Genomic DNA, 16,779 nt, shown 5'->3' with positions numbered 1-16,779 from the left:
AGCAAACACGTGTAGTACCCACAATTGAGCCCCTTGTCGCTCACTGCTTTTCTTGCCAACCCTAAAGTTTGAAGTTTGAAGGTACATCTTTCTCCTAGATCTGAGCTTATGCCCCCTTTGCATTTGAAGCTCCCCGGCCTTTACTCGGGATCCTTTTTTTTTTTTTTCGTGGTACGCGGGCCTCTCACTGTTGTGGCCTTTCCCGTTGCGGAGCACAGGCTCCGGATGCGCAGGCTCAGCGGCCATGGCTCACGGGCCTAGCATGTGGGATCTTCCCAGACCGGGCACGAACCCGTGTCGCCTGCATCGGCAGGCGGACTCTCAACCACTGCGCCACCAGGGAAGCCCACTCGGGATCCATTTTTGTCTTTCTGGTTAAGGCCTTGCTCTGTATGCAAGAACTTGCTTGGCACTTCAGTCTGATTTGGGATCAGACTGTTTGACTAAAGCTGGCCAGCCTTTGACCCTCTCAGGAACAGGGGTTGTTTCTCTGAAACAGTGCTGGGTTTTTCAGTCTTTGGCCTAGTCCTTTGGATACTAGCTTTAAAGAAACAAAAATTTTTTTTTAAAAGCCTTTGGCCTGGCTCTGGGACCAAGCTATCTCCTTAAGACTGGCTGGGATTGGCTTGCAAACTATTTGAATTGAATCCTTTGTTGCTGTAAGCCATTTAAGCTGTTTGAAAATTGTTCCTTAGAGGAAAAATCTCTAGGAAATGGGATCACAGTTATCTAAGCATTTTGAGGGCACCTCCCTACAGGGACCTCAAGCAATTTTATGTTTAAAAACCTGGGTCCTTCCTCATGCATATTTCTAAGTAAATGGACCAACCTGACCAAAGGCAATTTAGAATATCAATGGCCACTATGGGGAACTTCTCAAATCCCCAGACTTAATTTCCCTAAAACCAAAGTGCACTACGGTAGCTCCAAACATCCCAGAACTGAGTGGAATGCTTATTGCAACTGGTATTTTGAGACTAAAATTGCCTCTCTGCAAAATAAGATTTTAAGATTAGCTGAGGCAAACAGATGATTAAAGAAAGATAAAATGGCTCCCGAAGCCTCAGGCTCTTCTTCCTTGGCTTCTTTGTTTGAGATTTTACCTCCTTCCCTTCTAGGGCTCCTAAAAGAAACCAAAACACTCCTAGATTCTGCTATTATTGCAAAGAGCCAGGACATTGGAAAAGAGATTGTTAAAAAATTTAAGAGTTTTAGGCCCCTTCAGGCCTCTAACCAGCCTTTGCACAATGTCCTCCCAATTCTCCAGGGAACTACAAGGGCTCTTCCCAATCTTCCCTCTTAATCTGCTTGGAAAAACATATTTCTGTACTGGGGATGAATCTCTTCCAGTCCTAACTGACACTAGAGCCATAAGCTCAGTGCTCAAACCCTCTACTGTAAAGCAGCCACTGCTGCTTTAAATCTCCAGAAGTTCAAATCAAGTCTTGGTAAATTTAAGAAAATTGAAATTGTATCAAGTATCTTTTCTGACCACAACGCTATGAGACTAGATATGAATTACAGGAAAAGATCTGTAAAAAATAAAAACACATGGAGGCGAAACAATACACTACTTAATAACGAAGCGATCACTGAAGAAATCAAAGAGGAAATAAAAAAAATACCTAGAAACAAATGACAATGGAGACACGACGCCCCAAAACCTATGGGATGCAGCAAAAGCAGTTCTAAGAGGGAAGATTATAGCAATACAAGCCCACCTTAAAAACAGGAAACATCTCGAATAAACAACCTAACCTTGCACCTAAAGCAATTAGAGAAAGAAGAACAAAAAAAACCCAAAGCTAGCAGAAGGAAAGAAATCATAAAAATCAGATCAGAAATAAATGAAAAAGAAATGAAGGAAACGATAGCAAAGATCAATAAAGGTAAAAGCTGGTTCTTTGAGAAGATAAATAAATTGGATAAACCATTAGCCAGATTCATCAAGAAAAAAAAGGAGAAGACTCAAATCAATAGAATTAGAAATGAAAAAGGAGAAGTAACAACTGACACTGCAGAAATACAAAAGATCATGAGAGATTACTACAAGCAACTCTATGCCAATAAAATGGACAACCTGGAAGAAATGGAGAAATTCTTAGAAATGCATAACCTGCCAAGACTGAATCAGGAAGAAATAGAAAATATGAACAGACAAATCACAAGCACTGAAATTGAAACTGTGATTAAAAATCTTCCAACAAACAAAAGCCCAGGACCAGATGGCTTCACAGGCGAATTCTATCAAACATTTAGAGAAGAGCTAACACCTATCCTTATCAAACTCTTCCAAAATATAGCAGAGGGAGGAGCACTCCCAAATTCCCTCTACGAGGCCACCATCACCTTGATACCAAAACCAGACAAGGATGTCACAAAGAAAGAAAACCACAGGCCAATATCACTGATGAACATAGATGCAAACTCCTCAACAAAACACTAGCAAACAGAATCCAACAGCACATTAAAAGGATCATACACCATGATGAAGTGGGGTTTATTCCAGGAACGCAAGGATTCTTCAATATACGCAAATCAATCAATGTGATAAATCATATTAACAAATTGAAGGAGAAAAACCATATGATCATCTTAAAAGATGCAGAGAAAGCTTTTGACAAAATTCAACACCCATTTATAATAAAAACCCTGCAGAAAGCAGGCATAGAGGGAACTTTCCTCAACATAATAAAGGCCATATATGACAAACCCACAGCCAACATCATCCTCAATGGTGAAAAACTGAAAGCATTTCCACTAAGATCAGGAACAAGACAAGGTTGCCCACTCTCACCACTCTTATTCAACATAGTTTTGGAAGTTTTAGCCACAGCAATCAGAGAAGAAAAGGAAATAAAAGGAATCCAAGTCGGAAAAGAAGAAGTAAAGCTGTCATTGTTTGCAGATGACATGATACTATACATAGAGAATCCTAAAGATGTTACCAGAAAACTACTAGAGCTAATCAATGAATTTGGTAAAGTAGCAGGATACAAAATTAATGCACAGAAATCGCTGACATTCCTATACACTAATGATGAAAAATCTGAAAGTGAAATCAAGAAAACACTCCCATTTACCATTGCAACAAAAAGAATAAGATATCTAGGAATAAACCTACCTAAGGAGACAAAAGACCTGTATGCAGAAAATTATAAGACACTGATGAAAGAAATTAAAGATGATACAAATAGATGGAGAGATATACCATGTTCTTGGATGGGAAGAATCAACATTGTGAAAATGATTCTATTACCCAAAGCAATCTACAGATTCAATGCAATCCCTATCAAACTACCACTGGCATTTTTCACTGAACTAGAACAAAAAATTTCACAATTTGTATGGAAACACAAAAGACCCCAAATAGCCAAAGCAATCTTGAGAACGAAAAACAGAGCTGGAGGAATCAGGCTCCCTGACTTCAGACTACACTACAAAGCTACAGTAATCAAGACAGCATGGTACTGGCACATAAACAGAAAGATAGATCAATGGAACAGGATAGCAAGCCCAGAGATAAACCCACGCACATATGGTCACCTTATCTTTGATAAAGGAGGCAGGAATGTACAGTGGAGAAAGGACAGCCTCTTCAATAAGTGGTGATGGGAAAACTGGACAGCTACATGTAAAAGTATGAGATTAGATCACTCCCTAACAGCATACACAAAAATAAGCTCAAAATGGATTAAAGACCTAAATGTAAGGCCAGAAACTATAAACTCTTAGAGGAAAACATAGGCAGAACACTCTGTGACATAAATTACAGCAAGATGCTTTCTGACCCACCTCCTAGAGAAATGGAAATAAAAACAAAAATAAACAAATGGGACCTAATGAAACTTCAAAGCTTTTGCACAGCAAAGGAAACCATAAACAAGACCAAAAGACAACCCTCAGAATGGGAGAAAATATTTGCAAATGAAGCAACTGACAGAGGATTAATTTCCAAAATTTACAAGCAGCTCATGCAGCTCAATAACAAAAAATCAAACAACCCAATCCAAAAATGGGCAGAAGATCTAAATAGACATTTCTCCAAAGAAGATATACAGACTGCCAACAAACACATGAAAGAATGCTCAACATCATTAATCATTAGAGAAATGCAAATCAAAACTACAATGAGATATCATCTCACACCATCAGAATGGCCATCATCAAAAAATCTAGAAACAATAAATGCTGGAGAGGGTGTGGAGAAAAGGGAACACTCTTGCACTGTTGGTGGGAATGTAAATTGATACAGCCACTGTGGAGAACAGTACGGAGGTTCCTTAAAAAACTACAAATACAACTACCATATGACCAGCAATCCCACTACTGGGCATATACCCTGAGAAGACCATAATTCAAAAAGAGTCATGTACCAAATTGTTCGTTGCAGCTGCATTTACAATAGCCCGGAGATGGAAACAACCTAAGTGCCCATCATCGGATGAATGGTTAAAGAGGATGTGGCACATATATACAATGGAATATTACTCAGCCATAAAAAAAACGAAATTGAGCTATTTGTAATGAGGTCGATAGACCTAGAGTCTGTCATCCAGAGTGAAGTAAGTCAGAAAGAGAAAGACAAATACCGTATGGTAACACATATATATGGAATTTAAGAAAAAAAAATGTCATGAAGAACCTAGGGGTAAGACAGGAATAAAGACACAGACCTACTAGAGAACGGACTTGAGGATATGGGGAGGGGGAAGGGTAAGCTGTGACAAAGCGAGAGAGAGGCATGGACATATATACACTACCAAACGTAAGGTAGATAGCTAGTGGGAAGCAGCCACATAGCACAGGGAGATCAGCTCAGTGGTTTGTGACCGCCTGGAGGGGTGGGATAGGGAGGGTGGGAGGGAGGGATATGCAAGAGGTAAGAGATATGGGAACATATGTATATGTATAACTGATTCACTTTGTTATAAAGCAGAAACTAACACACCATTGTAAAGCAATTATACCCCAATAAAGATGTTAAAAAAAAAAAAAAATCTCCAGAAGTTCCTGTCTCTGAACCCATTCCATTTTGTTTAGGCCCTTTGAAAGGTACACACCTTTTTCTCCTTAGTTCCTCACCCCTGTCCGTTTATTAGACAGACTTCTTAGAGAAGTATCATGCCAGAATTTATTTCTCCAAAAATGGGGAAATCATTTTAGAAACTGACAGGAGTCGTCAAATAACCCACCAGATGAATTAAATGACCCTTTGGCATCTTTTATTTGTTTCTCTCTGATAGCACTAGAGCTGATTCTGGAAACACTGATCATTTGTCCCGATTGAATCAGCTACCACTTTCCTTATGGACAAAATCTCCAACTGATGTTGGCAAAATTCACTGCATACCTTCCATTAGACCCCCAAAACCTCTTCCCAGAATTCATCAATACTCTATAAGTAAAAAGCCCTCAAGGCATGAAGCCCATAACAGAAGATTACAAGGCTCAAGGCCTCGTTATTCCTTGTACTAGTCCCTGTAATACCCCTATCTACTGGTGAGAAAACCTACTGGCTGAGGGTGGAGGTTTGTCCAGGACCTCTAAGCAATAAACAACATTGTTATCCTTCCACATCCTGTTGTTTCTAACTTTCATAGGCTACTAACAACCACTCCCACTGGAAGCAAATTCTTTACTGTAATTGATTTATGCAGCACATTCTTTAGTATTCCAGTTGATGAAGCTAGCCAATATACCTTTCTCGCCTTCACTTGGGAAGAAAAGCAATTCACCTAGACAGTAATGCCTCAGGGTTGTACCGAGAAAGTCCTTATTTCTCGCAAATCCTGAAGGCTGATCTGAATGATATAAAGTTCCCTAGGGGTTCTGCTTTGTTGTAATATGTGAATGATTTGCTTCTTTGCTCTCTTTCTCAAGTCTCCTTACAGGAGGACACATCACATATTAAAGCTTTTAGCCTTAAGGGACACAGAGTCACCAAAGAAAACTGCAGTTTTCCCAAACCCAGGTTTGTTATTTAGGATATCAGGATAAGGGCTACAGCTAGATCCAGAGAGTTTCCTAAGTTTCCCAAAACTAAGCACCAATTGCAAGGTTTTCTCAGCCTAGTTGGTTATTGCCAAAATCGGATTCCAAATTTCTCTCTTATGGCCAAACCTTTATATGTTTTACTAAACAGTTAAAATTGTAACCCAATTTTATGGGAAAAACCAGATGACATAGCCTTCAATGCCTTAAAGGAGAGTTTGAAGAACCCACCTGCCCTTGGACATCCCAATGATCAGATTCCCTTTTTCCTTTTTGTATATGAAAGGGAAGGGAATGCACTTGGGGTACTCACCCAAAAACATGAGGACCACCACTGACCCATAGAGTATTATAGCCAGAAACTGGGCCCTGTGGCACAGGGATACCCCCTTGCATTAGAGTCATTACGGCCCCTGTCCTTTCAGTTAAGGCCACTGAAAAAATCATTGTGGGATCCCCTTTAATCATTTTTGTACCTCATGTAGTAGGAGCTCTCCTGATTTCTCATCACACTCAACATTTCTCAGTCAGCTGCCTCACCTCCTATGAAGTCCTTTTGTTAACTGCTCCTCACATAACTCTTATGTTGTAATAACCTTAACCCGGATACTCTTCTCCTCTCTGTCACCAGCTAAGTCCCTTAGGACAGCTTAAGGCTGACAGACCACCTCCTGACTCCTCGTAAGGATCCACAGGAAATTCCACTGGGTAATGTTGACTTCTCATGGTTCACTGATGATTCTTATTTAAATGGTGACAATGGCAAATATTGTGCTAGGTGTGGTACTACAAATCCTTTTGAAGTTGTTGAGGCAACATCTTTACCTATGATTACTCTGGCGCAGCAGGCTTAATTATAAGCTCTTACATGGGCTTGTGTTTTAGCCAAGGACAAAACTGCCAATATTTACACTGATAGCAGATATGCTTTTGGAGTAGCCCGTGGTTTTGGAATGTTGTGGAAACAACATTGGCTTCCTTACTTCCAGAAAAAATAAAATTTAAAATGGCCCCTATATTTGGGAATTATTGAATGCAATATTTTACCTGCAGCTTTAGCTTTTTTTTAAGGTTTGGGGGCATTCTATACTTGACTCTCTGGAAGCTAAGGGAAATTACCGTGCCAATATTTGTGCTAAAGGGACCAATAGCAGCCAAACCTCTGTCATGGTCCAAAGGGATATTTCATAAAATTGATATTGACATTTATAAGAGTGATACTGGAAAGTAACAGATCCCAAACATGGAACTGGTTGATTGCAACTGAAACGTGGGACACTCAATTCTCCTGTCTCCAGCCATGAAACTGGCAAACTCTTATTTTGCAGTAGTTTATTAAACTGCCCCTGTTGCATCTTAGGACTCAGACCTTGGGCTTACCAAAGTTTAGGGGCTTGATATAAATACTTTAAGATATTGGATTTCATTGCCTACTGCCTTTGTCCTTGAATAAGTGCCTATTCAAGGAGGGTAAAATGTATGGTCCAAGCTGGTATGTCTGAAAGAGGACAGGGGAGAAAATAGAGATACTTTCAGCTTATGACCTGAAATACAAAATGGCTGACAGATAGATAATCATGAATCTTACCAGGTTGGAAGTACTGTATGTGTACCCTGCTCCAAGCTAAACGTAGTGCGAACAAGTTTTGGGGAATAGCAGATATAGCAGGAGATAAGACCAGTACTGATCCCCTAGCTCCCTACCAGAGACCTCATCCTGTGAGTTCCCTATGTGACAGAGAGCACAATTATCTGCATTTTAAAGAACAGTCTATTAGGATTCTGCCTTGGGCAAGGAGCAGATTAACTGCACCCCCATCATACCCTAACCTACTATAACTTGTTCCAAGAAAGAACAAGATGCCATTTAACTAAGGGCTGTGTCAATGAGCATAACATCTTGGTTTGTTGCGTAAAGGCAGAAATTCTGAGGCCCAGATTCAAGGTCTATGACTCTAAGAGAAATGTGTCTTTGGTTACCAGACCATGAAACCGGCCAGATGTAAACTGGCAAAAAGCCGATTAAGATTTTAAAAGGATTGATAGTCTGCCTGAAAATAAGCCAAAACAGTGGAGGGCAGTGCCAAGAGAAAGAAAGATATTCTAATGATATTGGTGGAACCCCTTGAATTTCCCAGTTAAATGAATGAACATATTCCTTTTTTTTTTTTTTTTTTAAGGCTGTTTAATGTGGATTTCCATCACTTGTAACTAAGAGTTCTGACTAACACAAGGCTAAAGTGAATGGGAAGAAAATTAAACTGTATTGAGAAGTTTTGATATGCCAGAAACTGTGCTAGGTGCTTTCCAATATTCTTATTTAATGTTCACAATAACCCTGGAATGTATTGAGTATCTTCCCTTACTTTGTGTAAAGGAAATTGAGGCTTAGAGACTTAAGTACACATTAAATACCCATGGCCACATTGTTAGTAGGTGGTGGATTCAGGATTTAATCTAAGTCCGTTTCATGCTAAAATTCATACTATTTTTACTAAACCACACTCCTCCTCAATAAAACGAGGATCATAATAGTGCTTGCCTCATAGGGTCATTATAAATACTTGGAATATTGTTGGGCACATAGTAAGTGCTAAATAGTTAAACAAAATGCATAAAGATAAAATAAATAAATAGACAAACAGTGGATCAAGGCATTCCTCCTTGACATCAGAATTTAATATAATCCACGAATGACATGCCGTTTGATCCTGGCAAATCCTATGATGTCTAATGGCCTTGATTATTTGAAATCTGTAATCAGAAGACAGTTATAGTCACTCACCAGCTTAAAAAAGAATAATTATAATTGCTGTAAACTTTTAAAATATAAAAGCTACCAAAGTCAAAGTAGATTTGGTTATTTTTTTCAGGAAAGCTAAAATAATTAAAATATATTTACTATAAAAACGCTATTTGGACATTATAATTCTTTCAGGGTCCCAAGCTGGGAACTTTTAGCAAGAATATTATAAATTAAGAGACATTAAATGCAGGACTCCTGTAATGAGATTTCTCACTTAATATGCAATACTACACATAGGACTTGAACTTACTCCTATCTTGACTAGAATCTGCTTGAAAATTTAGGTAACAACAACTTTGCTCTATGCCGAGTTTCAAGGTATAAAATAAATTATTCATAATGAGTTAATTATCATCTCAGTGTGCCATCATTCCTATTTTTAAAATGATATTCAAAAGATTAAATCCTCAGGAATTTAATCATAATTTGCATACACTAGTTTTAAAAATAAGTAACAGTCTCTCGATCAATGCAGAATTACAAAATCTCCCAGATGAAAGATAACCTTCACACCATAATACAGATAGAAAAATAATTTTCCTGTCAAAAAAGCTAACAACCACCCTCAATTGCTTGAGGACATTTTACAGGTTATTTTAATAAATTGCCTCACATTCCCCTTTCCTATGAAAAGAGGAAAAAATTATATTTCTAATTCTATGTGGGCCTTTGATTTTCAGCACATGGAGGACTGGGCTTCAATAATTGAGCCCATGCCTCTGCTCTTTTCCCTTGAATATATAGGTGGTTGATCATCACTGAATCTCTTAAACACAAAATAGTGACCGACACATAGTGCCCTCGTCCAAATTTCTTAGACTTGCATAGACGAGAAACTACCAGGTCATCACAGGAATTATTATTTTCTCCCTGAAGCCACTGTGAAACACAATGGCTGAACAGTATAAACTCAGGCATCTCTGTTTCCTCCAGACCCCAAAGCAAGCCTTTGTGATAACCAACCCCCGACACGTAAAACAAGAAACAAGGACCAAACATTACCTAATAGCAAACACAACATCCCTTCCACTTTGAAAATAATCAATAGATATAAAAACTTTATGATTTCTCATATTTAGTTTACTACCAGATTATATTTTGGTCTAGTACTTCTTCCTGCACAGAAATCCATATAACTAACATATTGAGAATTAACAAATAGAATTAAACCATTTCACCTTACAAGCATATTTATTGTTTGGTTGAACATGTTACAGACCACAATAAAGTCTAGTTCTTACAATTTATTGCTTAACTTAATAAATGTGTTTTCCCCAAATTTATTACAAACTCCAAGTGTTAGTGTCTGAAGACGCTATGTAACACTTCTGTATTCCTATTGTATAATTTATCCCAGCATTGACACCGTATTCTGCACTGCTTCTTCAAAAACAAAACATGTTTGCTATGATTCTAACCAAATAGTGTCTAGACATCAAAAGAAAGTTTTCTCTAATCTTTCCACCTTTTCAAATACTCAGAGAATTTACTGGAGAGGCAGAGAAGAAAACAAGATCAAAGTTTTAACATTTTTTAAAACTATATGTTCCCATTTCTTGACAGATAAAGAGACAATGAATAAGATCTGCATCCTGTGATCAATAGAAATGTAGAGGTTTGGGTTTTATTATTTTTTTTGTGCTTGCCTTTAAAAAATAAATAGCGCTTGCCAATGACTTCATTACACCCAGCACTTCAAGGTAAACATAACAGAATTCTACTTTTCTGGCACACTGTGATGGCATGGTCTTCTTGGTAAGTAAAAGATGACATTGAATTAAAGAACTTATTTCTTTATAGGAACTCAGTTATAGCCTTCTCTGGTATTTTCCCGAATCAAATCCAGGACTACATCTTGTGTTAAAATTCTCATATACTCCCTTGGCACAGAGGTAAAGAAACGCTTCTCTGCCTCCCTCTTTGATTTTCCTCTTCAACCAGGTTAAAATCCAACCCAGGATTTTTAACAAACACAGCTGTATATAAAAAACAATTGCTAGAAGACAACAGAATTCTTGACTTGAATAACAATTAAAAAAACAAAAACTGCTCGAATACCCAAATGCTGCCAAGTTCTCCAATCTTCTGAAGCCACTCTTTTCATGTAATATCCAACTATAAAATGATGTAAATCACCATTACTTATACGATGAAAAGTCCAGCACCCTCCCTAAAATCCAAGGATTCCTGGGGTGGGGGTCTGTGGCTGCAGACGTGAAATCTCATCCCCAAATACATCCCTCACTGATTCTCTATCCCCTTATCATCATATGTCCGAAAGCTGCTGACCTCTTATCTCCCCTACTTTGTGGCCCTCCATCCCCCCTGCCCCATCTAGCACTCTTCCTCCTTGATTCCCCAAAGTGCCAGTAACACATGGAGTATGGAGTTCAAGGAAGTCATGTGGAATCAAACGAAGCCAAAACGAGGTGTGGAATTAAACTGGAGAAATAAATGAATGTATGTAGCAAAACAGAAACAGACTCACAGATATAGAAAACTAGTGGTTACCAGCTGAGGGAGGGAAGCGGGGAGGGACAAAGGTAGGGGATTAAGAGATACAAACTACTATGTATAAAATAAATAAGCTACAAGGATGTATTGTACAGCACAAGGAATATAGCCAATATTTTATAATAACTTTAAATTGAGTATAATCTATAAAACTTTTGAATCACCATGTTGTTACCTGAAGCTAATATAATACTGTAAATCAACTACGCTTCAATTAAAAATTTTTTAATTAAAAAAATAATAAAATGTTGCACCAAGAAAAAAAAAACAAACAGGAGAAATGTCAAACCAATAAGCCCAAAAGTGACAATGAAGACAGAGGTGTAGCTCAGAAATTATAAGAGAGATGGCCTCTGCCTTCACGGAATATATATACAGTCTATTGGGGCATTTTGAAACATACTTGAGCACCATTTACGCTTAAGCTGGGGCCTTTGTTACACACTTAATGTCTTTCTATGATGGTGTTTTTTCCTTTAATGAACCCAATGATCAGAGATCTGTCAAAGTAAATAGGAAGCCAGAGAGTAATCAGGTAGCTAGTGGTGTGTTTTATAATTGGCCAGGTGATTGAAGACCTGTCTTGAGTGAATAACTGGACAGGAAGTGGCCAGGGAGGGATAATGTTTTCAGAGGATCTGACTGTGGGAGAGCTGTATTTTCCATTGTCTTAATACTTGCCAATCATTACACATCTGTCAGTAAGAAGAGAGTTTGTTCAGCCCGTTCAGTGCACCTGTGTGATCATATTCTAATTCCCAATCAGAGTTCACTTGCTCTAGAGGAAGCCATTTCCAAATGAAGTGTTACTATTTCATCCTCCTGGTTTTATTCCTTGGTTTTTAGGGCCAAAGAAGTGCTGCTCAAAGGGTAAAATTTTCTGAAATATCCAGTGAGCTGAAAATTCAAATAAGTGCTGGATCCTAATTATAAATAGAAAGAATGGTAAAGAAAGTACATCTGAACATTGGATAATAGAAATATGTAATCAGAGTTGGTAATAGAGATGTAGAAATAGGCGAGACTATCAAAAAAGAATCTTCCAGGCACCCTTGTAATCTACTTAGATATTTCAGTATTTGGCCTTGAAACAACTTCTGGCAAGTTGGATGGCATAATTTCCTAATGAATAAATCCATTAGCCCAATGACCCTCACTTGGCATTTTCAAAGAAATTTACTGCCGGTAGTGATAAGGTTTCGAACACTAAAAGCTGCCTGGCTGATGAAAATCCTGTTTGAAAAAAAAAAAAATCTAGGCAGATTTCACACAGGAGTTCCACCAGATACACTCACACACCCATACTGTTAAAGTGCATTAAGGTCTCAGGAAATCATGGGTATTACAAATTCTATTTCTTCTATGAAAATATTTTTAATCCAGCAAAAATGTTTTGAGACCTACTATGTACAAGGCATATGCTAGGTGCTTAGGGGAGCATAGAGAGGAATAAGAGAATCCCTTCTTCCTTCTAGTAACAGATAAGACAATTAGGCAAATAACTAAATACTAGAGATAAAAATACCCTACTGGGAGAGCTCAGGGAAAGAAGCAATTGATTCTTCTTTTTTTTAAAATTAATTAATTAATTAACTTATTTATTTATTTTTGGCTGTGTTGGGTCTTTGTTGCTGGGTGCGGCCTTTCTCTAGTTGTGGCAAGCAGCGGCTTCTCCTCCTTGCGGTGTGCGGGCTTCTCATTGTGGTAGCTTCTCTTGTTGCGGAGCAAGGGTTCTAGGCTCGCAGACTTCAGTAGTTGTGGCTCACGGGCTCAGTAGTTGTGGCTTGTGGGCTCTAGAGCATAGGCTCAGTAGTTGTGGCACACGGGCTTAGTTGCTCTGCAGCATGTAGGATCTTCCCAGACCAGGGGTCAAACCTGTGTCCCCTGCATTGGCAGGCTGATTCTTAACCACTGTGCCACCAGGGAAGTCTAAAGCAATTGATTCTGACCAACAGGCTTAGGGGAGGCTTAATTGAGGTGACAACTGATTCATAGAAACCAAATTAAGCCACATCCTTTGTGGAATCAAACTTGAAACCACATCCTTTAGCTGGATTTAATACACGGTGGGAAACCTGTTTAAAGATTATCCTACAAAGGGAGAAATGTTATTAATGAAACAAAAGAGTTTTCGGCCATGTCATCACAAATCACACAACCTAAAATGCTATCACTGAATAATATCTGTCCTCATGGGAACTGCAACGTGTTACAAACGTATATTTAATTCAAGAAGGACAACGTCATGACTCTTAGTTGTAGAAAGACATTTTGAGCAGTGGCTAACAGAGCAGGAGGACATAAACATTCTATTGCTAGAAAGATATGCTGTAGAGTAGAACAGGAGTAGTTTGCTTGGCTTAAACATGCCTGTGATGCACTCTTCTCCCAAGACTATCAATTATTTTGCTTTTATTCCACAAATACCTAGTAGGCCTTTGATTACTAATGTACAGTTGTCCCTCGGTATCCACAGGGGATTGGGGAACCCCACCCACACCCCACAGTTACCAAAATCAGAGGATGCTCAAGTCCCTTATATAAAATAGCATAGTGGGACTTCCCTGGTGGCACAGTGGTTAAGAATTCACCTGCCAATGCAGGGGACACGGGTTCGATCGCTGGTCTGGGAAGATCCCACATGCCGCAGAGCAACTAAGCCCGTGGGCCACAACTACCGAGCCTGTGCTCTAGAGCCCGCGAGCCCAACTACTGAGCCCGCGTGCCACAACTACTGAGCCTGCATGCCACAACTACTGAAGCCCGCACACCTAGAGCCTGTGCTCTACAACAAGAGAAGCCACTGTAATGAGAAGCCTGCACAGCAATGAAGACCCAATGCAGCCAAAAATAAATAAATAAAATAAATAAATTTATTTTTTAAAAATAGCATAGTATTTGCATATAACCTATGCACATCCTCCTGTACACTTTAAATCATCTCTAGATTACTTATAATAGCTAATACAATGTAAATGCTATGTAAATAGTTGTAAATACAATGTAAAAGCTATGTAAATACTTGCCAGTGTACAGTAAATTCAAGTTTTGCTTTTTGGAACTTTCTGGAATTTTTTTCTCTGAATATTTTTCATCCACTGTTGGTTGAATCCACAGATTTGGAAACTGTGGATAAGGAGGGCTAACTGTAAGCATGCATTTTAATCCCAGAAAGGAAACTGTTTGAAGAACAGCACTAATCTTTGAACTCCTTGAGGGCAGGGACTATATGCTGGTTAGCATAGATCAATATGGCAGTGCTTGATGACCCCTTAGGTAAACTGACAAAATTGCAAATTCGTAAAACTATCAAAAACCACAATTCTAAGTACCAGCAAAGCAAAATGGACTCTTAATTGTCAGTTAACTCTTACACATCCTACCAGACTTGCAAATTTAAATATTATAGCCATATTTTTCAAAATAAAAGAAAGCCAGTAGAAAAATTATGGAAGAATCCACATAAAGTAATCTGATATATACCATGGGCCTATATTTTCAGTTTAACCACAGGTATTTGATCAGAATGAAGTGGAAAGCTAGATGATCAAGGATCTGTTTAAATTTTTTAAAAATCATATCAGAAATATTTTAATAATAAATATGATGAGAGAATGCAGAACATTTTTCGAGTAGGTCAAAACTAGAGCACAAATGAATTTAGGAACAAAATCTAATGAAATGAGTATATCTTGACTTGGTTAAATTTATTTGAAGTCTTTTGCAGTTCAAGTATTTAGAAATACTTCCTGTTTAGTAAAATTTTAATCCTTTTATTCATTTGAGAAATGTTTACTAAACAGCTACTTAGTACTAGGCATTGGGTGTACAGTAGTGACCAAGACAGGCACTGTTCATCTTTTTGAAGCCAGGGCCAGCTTATCCATTAGGCATGGTGAACACAGTGCCTAAGACCCACAATACTTTTTAGGGGTCTACAAAATATTTTAATTTCCTTTAGGATGAGAAGGAAAAAAATGAATATAATCCTGGCTGGATTGTATTAGTCTTTATACTAATGCAGTCATAAAATATAATTTTAATATTTGTTATGGAGAAAGAGGCCCACAAAGGCAAAAGTTGCTAGGATGGGCCTATGGGGAGTTTACATTCTATTAAAAGAGACTGGCTAATAATTACATAAAGTAGAAGACTGTAAAAAGTGCTGAGATCAGGGTAAATGCAGGGCGCGCGACGGGAACCCATCTTGAGAGTCATGGAAAGTTTCTCAAAAGCCTCAACAGAAACATAAAAGATGATAAGAGTAGGAAAGGAAATGTACAGGAGCAAGAATATGCATAGATCTGAGCAGTGTGCTCTGCACTCCTGGGGATCTGTCTCTTGCTTCAACAGTGTTTGGATGGAACAGAGACAGGGACAGCCCCTTCCTCCAGCCTCCGATCACCCTCCAACCTTTTTTCCAGTCGCAACCTTCAGAACCAGCAACTCAGCTATCCTCGGCCTCCAGGACAAGCCAACATTATTTTTTGAACTTAGCTCCTTATTACCCTTCAACCATGAGCTCCCAGATTCATCAGAATTATTCCATTGAGGTGGAGGCCGCAATCAACCGCCTAACCAACATGCATCTGTGTGCCTCCTGCACTTACCTCTCTCTGGGCTCCTATTTCCACCAGGACGATGTGGCTCTGGAGGCCACTTTTTCCATGAATTGGCCGAGGAGAAGCTCAAGGGTGCCCAGCATCTCTTGAAAAATGCAAAACCAGCACGGCGGCCGTGCCTTCCTCCAAGACATGCAGAAGCCTCCCGAAATGAGCAGAGTAAAACCCAGGACGCTATGGAAGCCATCCTGCTCATGAAGAACCTGAACCAGGCGCTTTTGGATCTGCATGCCCTGGGTTCTGCCCGCGCAGATCCCCAACTCTGTGACTTCCTGGAGCGCCACTTCCTGGAGGAGCAGGTGAAACTCATCAAGAAGATGGGCGACCACCTGACCAACCTCCGCAGGCTGGCTGGTCCGCAGGCTGTGCTGGGCGAGTATCTCTTTGAAAGGCTCACCCTTGAGCAAGAACAGGAGTCTCTGAAGTCCAGCGGCCTCTGAGGAGCTCCTCTGGCGTCAGAGCTTCTGCCTGAAGCCCTGCTCTGCAGCCACTAGGCAGCTTTTTAACCGCCCTGGAGCCCTCTCCCAAGCCTTGGAACAAATGGAAACAATAACGCTTTTTGCAGAAGAAAAAATAAATAAATGTGCACAGGTATGAAAGTAAGAGAGGTGACGGTGAGTGGGAAGAAGGCCAAGTACCTCCGTAAGTTTAGAGCAGTGGTTCTCAACTCAGGGCAATCTTGCCTCCCAGAAGACATTTGGTAATTCCTGGAGACATTTTTGGCTGTCACAACAGGAAGGGGATGTTACTGGCAGCTAGTGGGTAGAGGGCAGGGATGCTGCTAAACATCTTACAATGCACAGGACAGCCCTCCACAACAAAGAATGATCCTGCCCCAAATGT

General features: G+C 39.3%; 1 pseudogene; it reads left to right on the top strand.

Annotated features, from left to right (window-relative positions):
• The first annotated feature begins 15,831 nt into the window (after positions 1 to 15,831).
• On the top strand, positions 15,832 to 16,376 carry LOC111178203 (ferritin light chain pseudogene; annotated as a pseudogene).
• The last annotated feature ends 403 nt before the right edge of the window (positions 16,377 to 16,779 follow it).

The sequence above is a fragment of the Delphinapterus leucas genome, chromosome X, assembly GCF_059928025.1.
Source record: "Delphinapterus leucas isolate spDelLeu-1000000601 "Yukka" chromosome X, BTC_Dleu_Yukka2, whole genome shotgun sequence".
Lineage (NCBI taxonomy): Eukaryota > Metazoa > Chordata > Mammalia > Artiodactyla > Monodontidae > Delphinapterus > Delphinapterus leucas.
Note: the sequence above shows the minus strand (reverse complement) of the source record. Positions and strands in the feature narration are given on the sequence as shown.